This window comes from Ovis aries, chromosome 19 (genome assembly GCF_016772045.2).
Source record: "Ovis aries strain OAR_USU_Benz2616 breed Rambouillet chromosome 19, ARS-UI_Ramb_v3.0, whole genome shotgun sequence".
Lineage (NCBI taxonomy): Eukaryota > Metazoa > Chordata > Mammalia > Artiodactyla > Bovidae > Ovis > Ovis aries.
The window spans coordinates 44,209,257-44,223,458 of record NC_056072.1 but is presented as its reverse complement, the minus strand read 5'-3'; the positions used below and the strand labels follow the sequence as shown (position 1 = coordinate 44,223,458).

The window sequence follows — 14,202 nt, the reverse complement described above, 5'->3', positions numbered from 1 at the left end:
GGGGTCACAAACAGTGATGTCACAGACATGACAGAAGAGACTTCACAAGCACATATCAAAGGAATGATTTCAGTGAGCCCTAAGAGTTCCTGCTTTACTGCTAGAACAGATAGTGCGCATACATCTTCAGTTTCAGTTCAGTTCAGTCGCTCAGTCGTGTCTGACTCTTTGCAACCCCATGAATCACATCATGCCAGGCCTCCCTATCCATCACCAGCTCCCGGAGTTCACTCAAACTCACATCCATTGAGTCGGTGATACCATCTAGCCATCTCATCCTCTGTCGTCCCCTTTTCCTGCCCCCAATCCCTCCCAGCATCAGTCTTTTCCAATGAGTCAACTCTTCGTATGAGGTGGCCAAAGTACTGGAGTTTCAGCTTTAGCATCATTCCTTCCAAAAGAACACCCAGGGCTGATCTCCTTTAGAATGGACTGGTTGGATCTCTTTGCAGTCCAGGGGACTCTCAAGAGTCTTCTCCAACACCACAGCTCCTGATAAAGCTGTTGCTTGTGTTCAGGGGCAATGCAGCACAATAAATCCCCATCAAGGTCTAGAATCACCATCACCCTACTAGGATCAACAGAGGAAAAAGCAGGTTTGCCACTCCATCCAACACTCCTTTTCTATGAGCAGGTTTAGCTGAACCTACATAAATGAAATACACAGTTGATACACCTCTATCGCAACTTCCTCAAATCAGAACTATGATTTTAAGCAAGCTTTCATCTGTCCATAAAAAAGTAATAGGCCTAATTCTCTCTCTTTTCCCAAATGGATGTAAGGTCAAATCAGCCCTGAGGATATAAAAACACATTATGCATTAGCAGCGTTCTGCTGTATGGTATGTTTTCCTCTTCCCTGAACGTGTGTTAACCAGGAGGTCAGGGCAGGGGTGGGCCATGCTGCTACTGCAGCGTCTAAACCAGCTGGACCATGTGAAAGTCCTGCTCAAAAAGGCTCATTCACGAGGTGTGCTCACTGAGATTTCCAGTGTCAGATGGCATTTGTGTAAGGAGAGTTTGCGTAAAGAAGGACGAGGCTGGGAGGCCCAAAAATCAAGTAAGGGAAGAATTTTCATCATCAGGCCTAAAGAAGATAGACCATTTAAAAATGAGCTCTAGGCAATCAAGTTGTAATGAGCATTTGCTTTTAGAGAATATTTATTTTAATTACTAAAAATGAATACGTTTGTAACACTTATTCATCTTCAATAATAGAAATATCTTAAGTATAAATAAGTGGTCACTAAGTAGAATATGTGTGTGGTAAACAAAGATATGAAACAGTGAAAGGAGCAAAAGATACCAATTATTCATGAGGCACCTGGTTACTGAACGTCTGTTATGCACTAAATATGCGTGAGACTTCTGAGGAACTAACCGCGCAGAGGCACTACATATATATGAGCACTTAAAATACATGAGGTTTTAGTCTGGCTGCCCATTGGAAACACTCCATCCTGACCCCACATCCCTTCTGCCCAAGAAACAAAAATGAAATAGAAATTAGCCAGCTGTTCACCTAGCTAATTGGCAAGCTGCTACTGCTGACCAGTTACGTTTGTCTCTGAGTTTTTATGATAATGCAAGTGTGTGTCTGGAGAAGGAAATGGCAACCCACTCCAGTATTCTTGCCTGGAGAATCCCCTGGACGGAGGAGCCTGGTAGGCTACAGTCCACGGGGTCGCAAAGAGTTGGACACGACTGAGCGACTTCACCTTCACCTTCAAGTGTGCGTCAGTGGCCCACGGCGCCTTCAGTCTGTAGACCTCCTGCCTGCACTTCAACTCTGGTCCTGCAACCACGTCAGAGAGAAAGGCCAACGCAGTGGAGAGAGAGGGGACACACTGGCATTGTGAACCAGGGGATACTGGTGGGACCCTTCCTTCCCATCTGCATCCTCTCTCCTGGGAGTTAACTTACTCCATTTCCCCACCTTGCTTCTATGTTTCAACTGCTTTAAACAGACAATGTGATTTGAGCATTTAAAGAACGCATTCCCTGGCGGTCCAGTGGTTAAGACTCCACGCTTCCAACACACAGGGCTCGAGTTCAATCCCTGGTCGAGGAACAAAGATCCCACATGCCAAGCTTTGCAGACAAAAATGAAAAAGAAAAGAAGAAGGCACTATTTAGAGTCACAATGAGTTAAACGTCATCCAACCCATTAAATGTACCATGTTACATTTAGAGGAAGAGGAAGATGATGGGAAAGAAGAAAAGTGAGGCTTCAACTCCCATCCCCAGCTTTTGAAGTGAGCAGGAAACATTGTAAAATCTATTGTGGAGGGAAAAGAAAACATGAAGAGAAAAAGAAAATGTTAAGGGAAAGGTTCAGATTCAGAAAATCAATGTTCCTAATTGGTGCATCCCCTCAGTTCTCAACATCACCATCCCCTCCCATGCCTTCAAAGAGCATGATGGCCTTTCAGAAGTGATGAGATCACTGCCATGATATTGTTTGCATAATAAATGCTAAATTTGATTGGAACAAAAAATAAAAACCTCCATGAAAAGTCATAAATGCAACAAAACACAAAGAAATACTGAGACTGATTCTTGGGTCACCTCCTATTTTAAACCCTTGACTAGAAGACCTAAATAGACATTTCCCCAAAGAAGACATATGGATGGTCAATGAGCACACTGAAAGATGCTCATCACCGCTAATTATTAGAGAAACGCAAATCAAAACTACAATGAGGTACCATAGTCAGAATGGCCATCATTAAAAACTCTGCAAATAATAAGTGCTAGAGAGGGTATGGGAAAATGGAACCCTTCTACACTGTTGGTGGGAGTGTAAATTGGTGTAGCCACTAAGGAAAACAGCATGCAGGTTCCTCAAGAAACTAAAAATAAAGTAGCCATATGATTTACCAATCCCACTCCTGGGCACATACTCTGATAAAACTCTAATTTGAAAACATATATTCACCCCTACGTTCATAGCAGCACTATTTATAATAGCCAAGACATGGAAACAACTGAAATGTTCATCAACAGATAAACAGAGAAAATGTGGTGTATATATATGCAATGGAATCTTACTCAGTCATACAAATAACAAAATAATGCCATTTGCAGCAACATGGATGGCCTGAGAGATTATCATACTAAGTGAAGTCAGAAAGAGAAAAACAAATACCAAATGATATCACTTATATATGGAATCTAAAATGCAACACAGCTAAACATAGAAACATTTCTGGCTTACAGACAGAGAGAATAGTTTTGTGACTGCCAAAGAATGGGTGATGGGGAAGGAAGCACTGGTAGTTTGAGATTAGCAGCTGCAAACTATTATATACAGAGTGGATAAACAACAAAGTCCTACTATATAGTGCTGCTCCTGCAGCAGGGAACTGTAAATCAATATCCTGTGATAAACCACAATGGGAAAGAATATGAAAAAGAATATACATAAATATATATATATATATAGCTGAATCACTTTGCTGTGCAGCAGAAATTGACACATTGTACATCTATAACACTCCAATAACATTTTTTAAAAATAAAATAAAAACTCCTAGCTCCAATATTACCCAACGGTAACAGAATTAATAACAGCCATTTCAGAATGCAATTGTCCAGGATCTGCTATTATTTCAATTAATCCAGAGGACTATTACTATGCCTTATGTCTTATGAGCAGTTTATTCTTGCTCCCAGTTCAGATTCTGAGGACTGAAAAAAAATACCAATAACCAAAAGGACTACTTCTAGCTAACATGGAAAAAAAGGGGGGGTTAGAAGTTTTGTTTATTTGACAGTCAGACCCTGGGCATCAGGATGATTACCCTTTACTATGGGATGAGAGATGGGGAAGACTGCTGTAGACAAGAACTGTTTGTATCTGCCCGGTGCCTCTCCCCTTCCTTTGGAAACTGCCCCTTCGCTCCCATGTTACTATGGTTACCACAGGAGCCAGTAGAGCAAAACTACACACTGTGGCCACAGCTGATTGGTCTTGGAGTATCCACCTGACCCAGGCTGAACCAATCAAAATCTTCCCCACCAGTAATTTTGGCTCTGAGAGAGAAAAAGCTGTCACTCTGCAGATGGCTGCATTTCCACAGTGTGGAGGAAGTCAGTCTGCAGAGAAAATGTAGCAAACAGCAGAGGAATTGGGAACCCTCATGGGCTTCAGGTACTGCTTCCAGGGATTTCTGAGATCCTGCTGCATTCCATGAACTATCTGGAGACCTCTATAATTTTTGAAACTCTCCTTGTTTAAGCTAATTTGAGTCGAAGTCCATCACCCACAAGAAGATCTCCTAAGTAACCTAAAAGACCACAGTCAAACGCATCTTTTACCTTGTATAATTCTGGAACAAAAAGGGAATAACTGAGTTGACAGCTGCATAAAATAAACAAAGGCATCTATAAATTCTGTCTCTGAAGTACAGAACCTGCACAAGCCACTGTCCCCACAGACCTCACATACGGCCAAAAAAGAAACCACTTCTGAGTCTAAAAATGAGCTTCAACGTGCCTGGCATGTTTTTTGGTGTCAGCACACTGAAGACAACATGGGCTTTTCCTCACAGGTGTCTTTCACAGGATGGCTTCTCCACTGTCTGAAGGGAAATGAGACAAGAAGACTAAGCGGAAATGAGAGACAGTTTTTCATTTCGAAGGGGCACCTCACATCAAAAGGCATCTATTATAAACTCAAAATGGGTTAAAGACCTAAATATAAGTCATGACACCATAAAACTCCTAGAAGAGAACACAGGCAAAACATTCCCTGATATAAATTGTAGCAATATTTTCTTAGATCAGTCGCCCAAGGCAATAGAAATGAAAGCAAAAATAAACAAATGGGACATAATCAAACTTACAAGGTTTTGCACAGCAAAGGAAACCATCAGTAAAACAAAAAGACAACCTATGGAATGGGAGAAAATATTTACAAACAGTGTGAACAACAAAGGCTTAATTTCCAAAATATACAAGCAGCTCATATCATTCAATATCAAAAAAATAAACAACTCAATAAAAAATGGGCCAAAGACCTAAACAGACATTTCTCCAAAGAAGACACACAGATGGCCAAAAAGCACATGAAAAGATGCTCAATATCACTAGCTACCAGAGAAATGCAAATCAAAACTACAATGAGGTATCACCTTACACTGCTCAGAATGGCCATCATCAGGTAAGACTACGAACAATAAATGCTGGAGAAAATACGGAGAAAGGGGAACCTTCCCTACCATTGTGGGAATGTAAATCGGTGCAGCCACTATGAAAAACAGTATAGAGATTTCTTATATAACAAAAAATAGAGCTATTGTATAATTCAACAACTCCACTCCATAAAAGACAAAAACTCTAGTTTGAAAAGATACATGTACCCCAATGTTCATAGCAGCACTTTTTACAACAGAGAAGACATTGAAACAACCTAAGCACACATCAACAGACAATTGGCTTAAGAAGATGTGAGATATATATATATATATATATATATAGTCGATTACAATATTGTGTTTCAGGTGTACAGTAATTCAGTTTTATACATAAAACTAAACATACACACACACAGTAATACTACTCAGTCATTAAAATGAATAAAATATTGCCATTTTCAGCATTATGAATGGACCTAGAAAATACTGTATTTAGTGAAATGTCAGAGAAAGATATATATGATATCACTTATGTGTGAAATCTAAAAAATAATACAAATGAATATATATACAAAACAGACTCACAAACGTACAAAACAAACATGGTTATCAAAGGGGAAAGATGGGCAGGCAGGGATAAAGTAGGAACATGGGATCAATAGATACATACTACATAAAGTAGATAAGCAACAAGGATTTACTGTTATAAGCACAGGGAGATACATTCAACATCTTATAATAACCAATAATAGAAAAAAATATAAAAATTATATATATATAACTGAATCACTTTGCTACACACTTGAAACTAACACAATATTGTAATCAATTCTACTTCAACACTTTGGGCTTCCCAGGCGGAGTCAGCGGTAAAGAACCCATCTGCCAATGCAGGAGACGTAAGAGACACGGGTTGAATCCCTGGGTCAGGAAGATCCCCTGGAGAAGGGCATGGCAACCCACTCTAGTATTCTTGCCTGGAGAATCCCATGGACAGAGGAGCCTGGTGAGCTACAGTCCATGGGGTCGCAAAGAGACGGACACAACTGAAGCAACTTAGCACACCCATACTTCAACAAAAAAAATAAACAGAAACAAAAAAGTTCAAGGGAGCAGAAGGTAACTAAAAAGGATTTGAGGTGATGACAAGTTGACCACAGAACTGTCCCTTGTTTCTAGCACTGTTAAAAAGATGGTCATGCCTAACTTTCTCTGAAATCAAGGTATGTATAATCAGCTTTCTTTTAGAAAGGCAATAGGCTCCCATTGCCTGGGGAAAGCCCATCCCAGGCTCACAAGCTGGCTCTGCCACTTACGGTGGCTGTGACTTCAGGCAGTGGGCAGGTGTACGCTCCGTTTCCTCATATTCGAAATGGGACAGGTACTATCTACCACACAGCACTGCCACAGCCTTGCTTGGAGCTGAAGTTAAATAATGCAGGTAAATGTACAAAATGAGGCTGCGAGAAAAGAAAAAGCCATGCCACCTTCTTTGGCAAAAGAGAGGTGAGGCCACAGTAAATGCTGAAGGGGCGAGGTGAGTTTTGAGTATAAGAGACTCTGTCACTCTAACAAGTTGTGAATTTCGCAGCATTGCAGCCTGATCTTCAAGAAACATTCACCTAGGGTTTGCCAACTTCCTTCCAAACACGGGGCCTGGGGGTGGGTCAGGCCGCCTGGAGCAAGCACAGGACCTATTGCCTGGAGATGTGACTCTACTCCTAATTCTCTTGGCTTTGAGCCTCACCAGCATTATTTCCTGTCTGTCTAGAAACTGGACTCTCTTCCGTGATGGTACCAAACTCTTCCTTGGAGTAGGAGGTTCTTAGTTAAAATAGCATTAACTGTGCCAGGGATGTACCCAGAAAGTGCCAAAGAAGAGAGAAGACTAACAGGCAACTATAAATGCTCAGGGTGTGGGAGAGAAGGCCCAAAGTCCATACAGGAAGAAGTCAGGCGTAGGCTGGAGAGAAGGGGCTCACAATGGGCCAGCAAGCCTATGTAACAAGCATCCCTTTCAAAGGCCAGTAAGAGCCACTTTCAACCCCGGCAAGATGAATAAACCTCTACTGGTTTTGAAAGGCCTTCAAATCAATCTTTTTACAAATGTCTCACATACCTAACTGTACTTTCTACCATCAGAACTATAGCCATAGATACATGGACCGCAGAGCTCAGAAAGTGTGGCTGAAAATAAGTGAAGACTTTTGCCCTAAAACATAACATACTTCCCAAACCCTGCACTAAATTTCAGGCATCCAGTGACCCCTCAAATATCTGGACCTCCCACACCAAGAGGGATTCTCAACTCACCTCCAACAGTGCCAGGGGCTGCAGGCATGGATGGCCGCATGTTACCCATGCCATGTAACAAAGGGATCATTTGAAAATAAGAGTGTTTACTATCTGGTCTAGTGACCTTTTGTTTTCAATCCCTGTTAAGCAGTTCTGTCATATGCCTCCTACTCTGACGTTCTGCTTTATGATAAAATACTTTGTTTACCTACACATCTACTAGATGCTACGGTACGTGAGTGAAGACTGTGTCTTATTCAATTTTGTGTCTTTGTTGTTGAATGAATGCTCTTTAACCTTTTATTAACAACAACCTCTTCCTTGGAACAAATGTCCCTTCCTCACTTTCAGCGGCTCCAGCAGAACTGCCAATCGTGAAACTCTGTCAACCCAGCTCCTTCAGAGGAGCACGTGACCAAGGTCTGTCCAGTGCTCTTGACCACAGCCGTTGGCCAAGGTATAACTATGTGAGCGGAACCAGGGCAATCAGAGTCCTATGGTGGGATTTCACATCGGGACTCTGGAAACAAAAACTCCCTTCTGTCTGGAAACGTGTGGCTATTTGTGGTCATCACCTCCTTCCAAAACAGTGCACGTGCAGTAGGAGAACATAAGACCAAAACCTCAAAAGGGACAAAGCTGAGAGAGTATACGTGGATACAGCTGTCCCTGAAGCCTGTCCATCAGCTTCCCTCGGTTACATGAACCAATAAATTGCCCTTTCCACTTGCACTTGTTATAATTCTGTTTCTGTCACTACCAGCCAGAAGAGTCCTGACTGAGACACTAAGCCTCATTTTCCTCAACTGAACATGGAAAGGCTTGGGGTACGAAATTGAGGGCTTCAGTGGTAAAGAATCCGCCTGCTAATGCAGGACACACGGGAGTCACAGTTTCAATCCCCGGGCCAGGAATGTGCCCTGGAAAGGGAAATGGCAACCCACACCAGTATTCTTGCCTGGGAAATCCCATGGACAGAGGAGACTGAAGTCACAAAGAGTCGGACAGGATTTAGCAACTGAGCACACACAGGCACATACACATAATGTTCGAAGTCTCTTCCAAAGCCTCAGAGTTTAGACATTTCTTATCAAATGGTTTCAGTTCAGTTCAGTCGCTCAGTCATGTCCGACTCTTTGCGACCCCATGAATCACAGCACGCCAGGCCTCCCTGTCCATCACCATCTCCCGGAGTTCACTCAGACTCATGTCCATCGAGTCTGTGATGCCATCCAGCCATCTCATCCTGGGTCGTCCCCTTCTCCTCCTGCCCCCAATCTCTCCCAGCATCGGAGTCTTTTCCAATGAGTTTAGGCAAGTATAAAGGCCAAGCAGTGGAGAAAGAGACAAGACCAGTATGGCCCTGAAATTTGCTTGATATTTCATTCAAATTTCAGACCTAGCACCTAAAACAATGTCTCATGCATAGTTCAGTTCAGTCACACAGTTGTGTCTGACTCTTTGTGACCCCATGAATTGCAGCACGCCAGGCCTCCCTGTCCATCACCAACTCCGGGAGTTTACCCAAACTCAAGTCCATCGAGTCGGTGATGCCATCTAGCCATCTCATCCTCTGTCATCCCTTTCTCCTCCTGCCCTCAATCCCTCCCAGCATCAGGGTCTTTTCCAATGAGTCAACTCTTCGCATGAGGTGGTAGGTCTTGTTAAATATTTTCAAGTTAACTACAGGCAATGCCAAGTGTTGTGGTCCAGAGATTTTCACATTTCTAGGATGTGTTTCCTACCTGACTCTGTCTCTGTGACTCTCTGTCTCAGCTTACTAGAGGAGCTGCAGTGAATATTCTCACAATAAAGGGTCAGAATTCTGAACTTTACAATGCCCCAACCATACCTAGTTCAAAAGCATCAATTCTTCAGTGCTCAGCTTTCTTTATAGTTCAACTCTCACATCCATACATGACTACTGGAAAAACCATAGCTTTGACTAGATGGACCTTTATTGGTAGAGTACTGTCTCTGCTTTTTAATATGCTATCTAAGTTAGTCATAGTTTTTCTTCCAAGGAACAAGCATCTTTTAATTTCATGGCTGAAGTCACTATCTGCAGTGATTTTGGAGCCCCAAAAATAAAGTCTCTCACTGTTTCCACTGTTCCCCCATCTATTTGCCATGAAGTGATGGGACCGGATGCCATGGTCTTAGTTTTCTGAATGTTGAGTTTTAGGCCAACTTTTTCACACTCCTCTTTCACTTTCATCAAGAGGCTCTTCAGTTCTTCTTTGCTTTCTGCCATAAGGGTGATGTCATCTGCGTATCTGAGGTTATTGATGTTTCTCCCGACAATCTAGATTCCAGCTTGTGCTTCATCCAGCCCAGAGTTTCTCATGATGTACTCTGCATATAAGTTAAATAAGCAGGGTGACAATATACAGCCTTGACATACTCCTTTCCCCATTTGGAAACAGTCTGTTGTTCCATGTCCAGTTCTAACTGTCACTTGAGCTGCATACAGATTTCTCAGGAGGCAGGTCAGGTGGTCTGGTATTCCCATCTCTTTAAGAATTTTCCAGAGTTTAAAGCAAAAGTAGATGTTTTTCTGGAACTCTCTTGCTTTTTATATGATTCAGTAGATGTTGGCAATTTGATCTCTGGTTCCTCTGCCTTTTCTAAATCCAGCTTGAACGTCTGGAAGTTCACGGTTCACGTACTGCTGTAGTTGACTTGGAGAATTTTGAGCATTATTTTGCTAGCATGTGAGATAAGACCAATTGTGTGGTAGTTTGAACATTCTTCGGCACTGCCTTTCTTTGGGATTGGAATGAAAACTGACCTTTTCCAGTCCTGTGGCCACTGCTGAGATTTCCAGATTTGCTGGCATATTTAATTCAGCACTTTCATAGCATCGTCTTTTAGGGTTTGAAATTGCTCTACTGGAATTCCATCATCTCCACTAGCTTTCTTCGTAGTGATGCTTCCTAAAGCTTGCTTGACTTTGCATTCCAGGATGTCTGGCTCTAGGTGAGTGATCACACCATCGTGATTATCTGGGTCATGAAGATCTTTTTTGTATAGTTATTCTATGTATTCTTGCCACCTCTTTTTAATCTCTTCTGCTTCTGTTAGGTCTGTACCATTTCTGTCCTTATTGTGCTCATCTTTGCATGAAATGTTCCCTTGGTAGCTCTAACCTTCTTGAAGAGATCTCTAGTCTTTCCCATTCTATTGCTTTTGAACTGTGGTGTTGGAGAAGACTCTTGAGAGTCCCTTTGACTGCAAGGAGATCCAACCAGTAAATCCTCAAGGAAATCAGTCCTGAATACTCATTGGAAGGACTGATGCTGAAGCTGAAACTCCAATACTTTGGCCACCTGATGCGAAGAACCAACTCATTGGAAAGGACTCTCATGCTGGGAAAGATTGAAAGTGGGAGGAGAAGGGGATGACAGAGGATGAGATGGTTTGACGGCATCATCGACACGATGGACATGAGTTTGAGTAGGCTCTGGGAGTTGGTGATGATCAGGGAAGCCTGGCATGCTGCAGTCCATGGGGTCTCAGAGAGTCGGACATGACTGAGCAACTGAACTAAACTGAACTGAACCAGACCCAGAGGAGTAGACACAGGGTAAGACACCTCCCAGGGTCTCACCTCTCTGAGGGTCCTGCCTTCTTATTCTCCCCATCCTGTTCTGGTCTCACCTGTGATTTTCCTACCATAACTGTCCCAACCACAACCATCCTCCTGGCTTCTCTCCTTGAACATATCTGTAGCATTCATGTTCTGGTGAGAGACGGCACAGCATCACCCCTGGTCAGGGAGGGTAGAGAAATTCTAGGCGGTTTTAACACCCAGGGCCTCTGTCTTCTTAGAGGAGCATGGGAACCAGACGACACAGCCAACAATTAGCAGCAGTAACTCATGAAAGGACTGAACCGCTTGGTACATAGAAAAGATCTGTCATCCAGGTGTCACCAGCCCTTCCTGAGGCTCTTGGCAGCCAGAAACTCCAGCCAAAAAGAGGAAAACCACAAATGCAATTCCTAAGGCTTTAAGAAGTCAAGAGATCTGCAGTGGATCTAAAGGGAACAGTTACCATACACTCACTCAGCAAGATCTTCCTTAAAATTATTGACATTTTGAAACATCTCTCTTTTCCCAAAATGTCTGTTTCTTAAGACATTGACCACTCCCTCTCCCCGCCTCACGCCCCTGTCCCATGCTCCCTCCTTGGCCCTCATGTGTCTCCAGCTCACTTCTCATTTAGAGCCATGTGGTTCTTTCTCCTCTTGCCTTTTCCAGTCCATTTCTCACCATCTCTTACCTGCACCCCTATCCCCAAACCCCACACATGTCCAGGACGTGAGAAAGTAACCCAGGCTCCTTCTGCTTTACGAGCTGAAAAGGAATGGAAATGCAAATGCTTCTGATGTTTTTCTCTGCCACATATATGAAAATGGGAAATTTGCTAAACCCTTTCCCTCCAAATAAAGAAGAAAATGAAGAGTTCATAGAACACATGTCTTGCCCGAGAAGAAACAGTCTAGCAGGCCTGAGCGTCACATTTCACTATAGAAAATGTATCAATTAGATAATGCCTCCCATGTTTTTCTCCTGGCTTCTGGGTGCTTCTCATTCTTTGGCTCCAATTACCATAACATGCTTACAGAGCTGGGAGTGGTGGTGTTCCCTCTGGCTTGGGCTTTCTTCCACGCCCACTAGGCCATGGAATATTATGTTCCAAGGGACAGAGGGATGACTTTGGCCACAGAGGAATCTGGCAATTGGCCAGGCCCTGAACCATCTCCCTCCTGGTGTGGTCTGGAGGTCCGTTTGTCTAACTTTACCAGGAAGCCACAGGGGCCAGAAGAATCAAAGCAAAGACAAGAGACCAAGATAAACACAACTGACCTGACCATCTAAATAGACTCTAGTCATTTCGACACTTTTAACTCTTGGGGGAAATCTTATGAGCTGGCTATGAATTTGAAGGCTGATAGGAAACTGAAGTCAACAAAGTATTAGATTCTGTTATCTATGTGGTTTGAATTAGCCAGGGGCCAGTTGTCTGCTTGCTCCCCTGCAGCAAATTACTAGTGTTAAATGTTACCCCTACAAGGCTGTGACAGACAGAACATCCCTTAAACCAAGTATGTGTCCAACAGTTCCCTTTTCAGCAGTAAGATCTACAAACCAGACTTGAGCTTAAAAATTCATGAAACATTTTTCAAGGACAAACAGTTGAAGAAGTTTCAGCCAAAGGTAGGGTTATCAAGTTGTCTCAGCTTGCCCGGGACTGAAGTTTCCCAAGACATGGGGCTTTCAGTGCTAAAGCCAGGACAGTTCCAGGCAAATTCTAGATGGACCTCAACCCTAGTAGAGGCTGAATCGGAAGAAAGGGGGTGGTACACTCAAGGGAAGGTAGAGAGAGAGAGAAAATAAACACCTTCAAAACAGTTCAACTTCTCTTTAGTTCAAAACCAACTACAGATGTCAACCATGTCAAAGTGTATACGAACTATTTTTTCAAGAAAGGGTTTATGGCCAATGACTTTGGGAGATGCTCCACGCAAACTCCATCAGCTCTCCTTCACATGGTCTCCATGCACATCAACACACTGAAGGCTCTGAGAAGTCCTGCACAGTGAACATACCTTAATTTGGTGCTCTCAGGGTGTCCCAAGTCTGTTGCAGCACACAAGCCTTTTTTTTCACTTAATGTTTATGATCATCCAACTGAACACACTTTGAGAAATGGGGGTCTTGTTCACAAAACCATAACCAACCGAGGAGGTACATGACTTAGACTCGTAAGACACACACATCTACTTAAGAGGCCAACACATTTCTCTTTGTATTCAGTTAAAAGCATACTGAAAACTGAGCTAAAAGAGAGCCACGATTTGTATTTTTAAAAGACATTTGGGGAAAATGACTGAGGTGTATGTAGGGTATTAAAGATGTACTGAACCAGTAAAAACACTGCTGAAAGACTGAAGAACCTGAAACATAATCTAAGTGAATTTTGTGTCAGATATATGTGAGAGATTTATTCATTCATTCATTCCATTTATTCATTCACCTTAATTAAGCATGTATGTTCTAGGCACTGTGCTAGGCCCAGGGATAATGCAGTAACAAGAGAAAGTGATAAGGTCTCCAGTGCTTGGGGCTTCCAATCTTAAATGTCACTACATGTTAACTAACAATCTTTTAACAATGAGAAAAAGAACTACAGGGATCCACAGGAGATGCCTCTAGGTCAGATTTAAGGGGTGGACATGATGTGTTCCCATGGAAGGTGATGTCAAAGATTATACCCGATGGATGAAGTGGGTGGGCCAGTCCAGCGTGTGCAGGAGTGTGGTGTCATGCAGCAGGAGATTGTTTTGGGCATAAGGTACAACGTATGCAAAGGCCTGTTGGTGATACAGAGCTCAGAGCATACTCTACACTGGCAGGAGTCCTGTTCCTGAAGTCAGAGCTAGAATTCATTTTGACATTCAGATGGGCCACTTTGGCTACTATTATTATCCCTATTATATAAAGGAGGAGAATTTTGCATCAAGCAAAGGTTAAATCTGACCCTCCCTACACCTCTAAGGGTCTAGAGCTTTGTGACTGGGAGAATTCCACGATTCCCTTCAGCATCTAATGTTTAAAGCTTACAGACCTCTCTCCTTTTGTAAAGTAAAGCTCCCCACAAAGTCATAAAACTACATATGAACAGACAGTATATTTCTGATTTCTTTTTCCTTCACTCTGCACCTTTCTTGTTCCCCCAAAACAGCCACAGTGCCCATTTCATCA

At 42.7% G+C, this 14,202-nt stretch overlaps 1 protein-coding gene across 2 annotated transcripts in view; it reads right to left on the bottom strand.

Moving 5' to 3' along the window:
* The window catches only part of ARHGEF3 (Rho guanine nucleotide exchange factor 3), a 313,864-nt gene that overhangs the window by 195,272 nt on the left and 104,390 nt on the right, over positions 1-14,202 (bottom strand). The window lies entirely within an intron of this gene.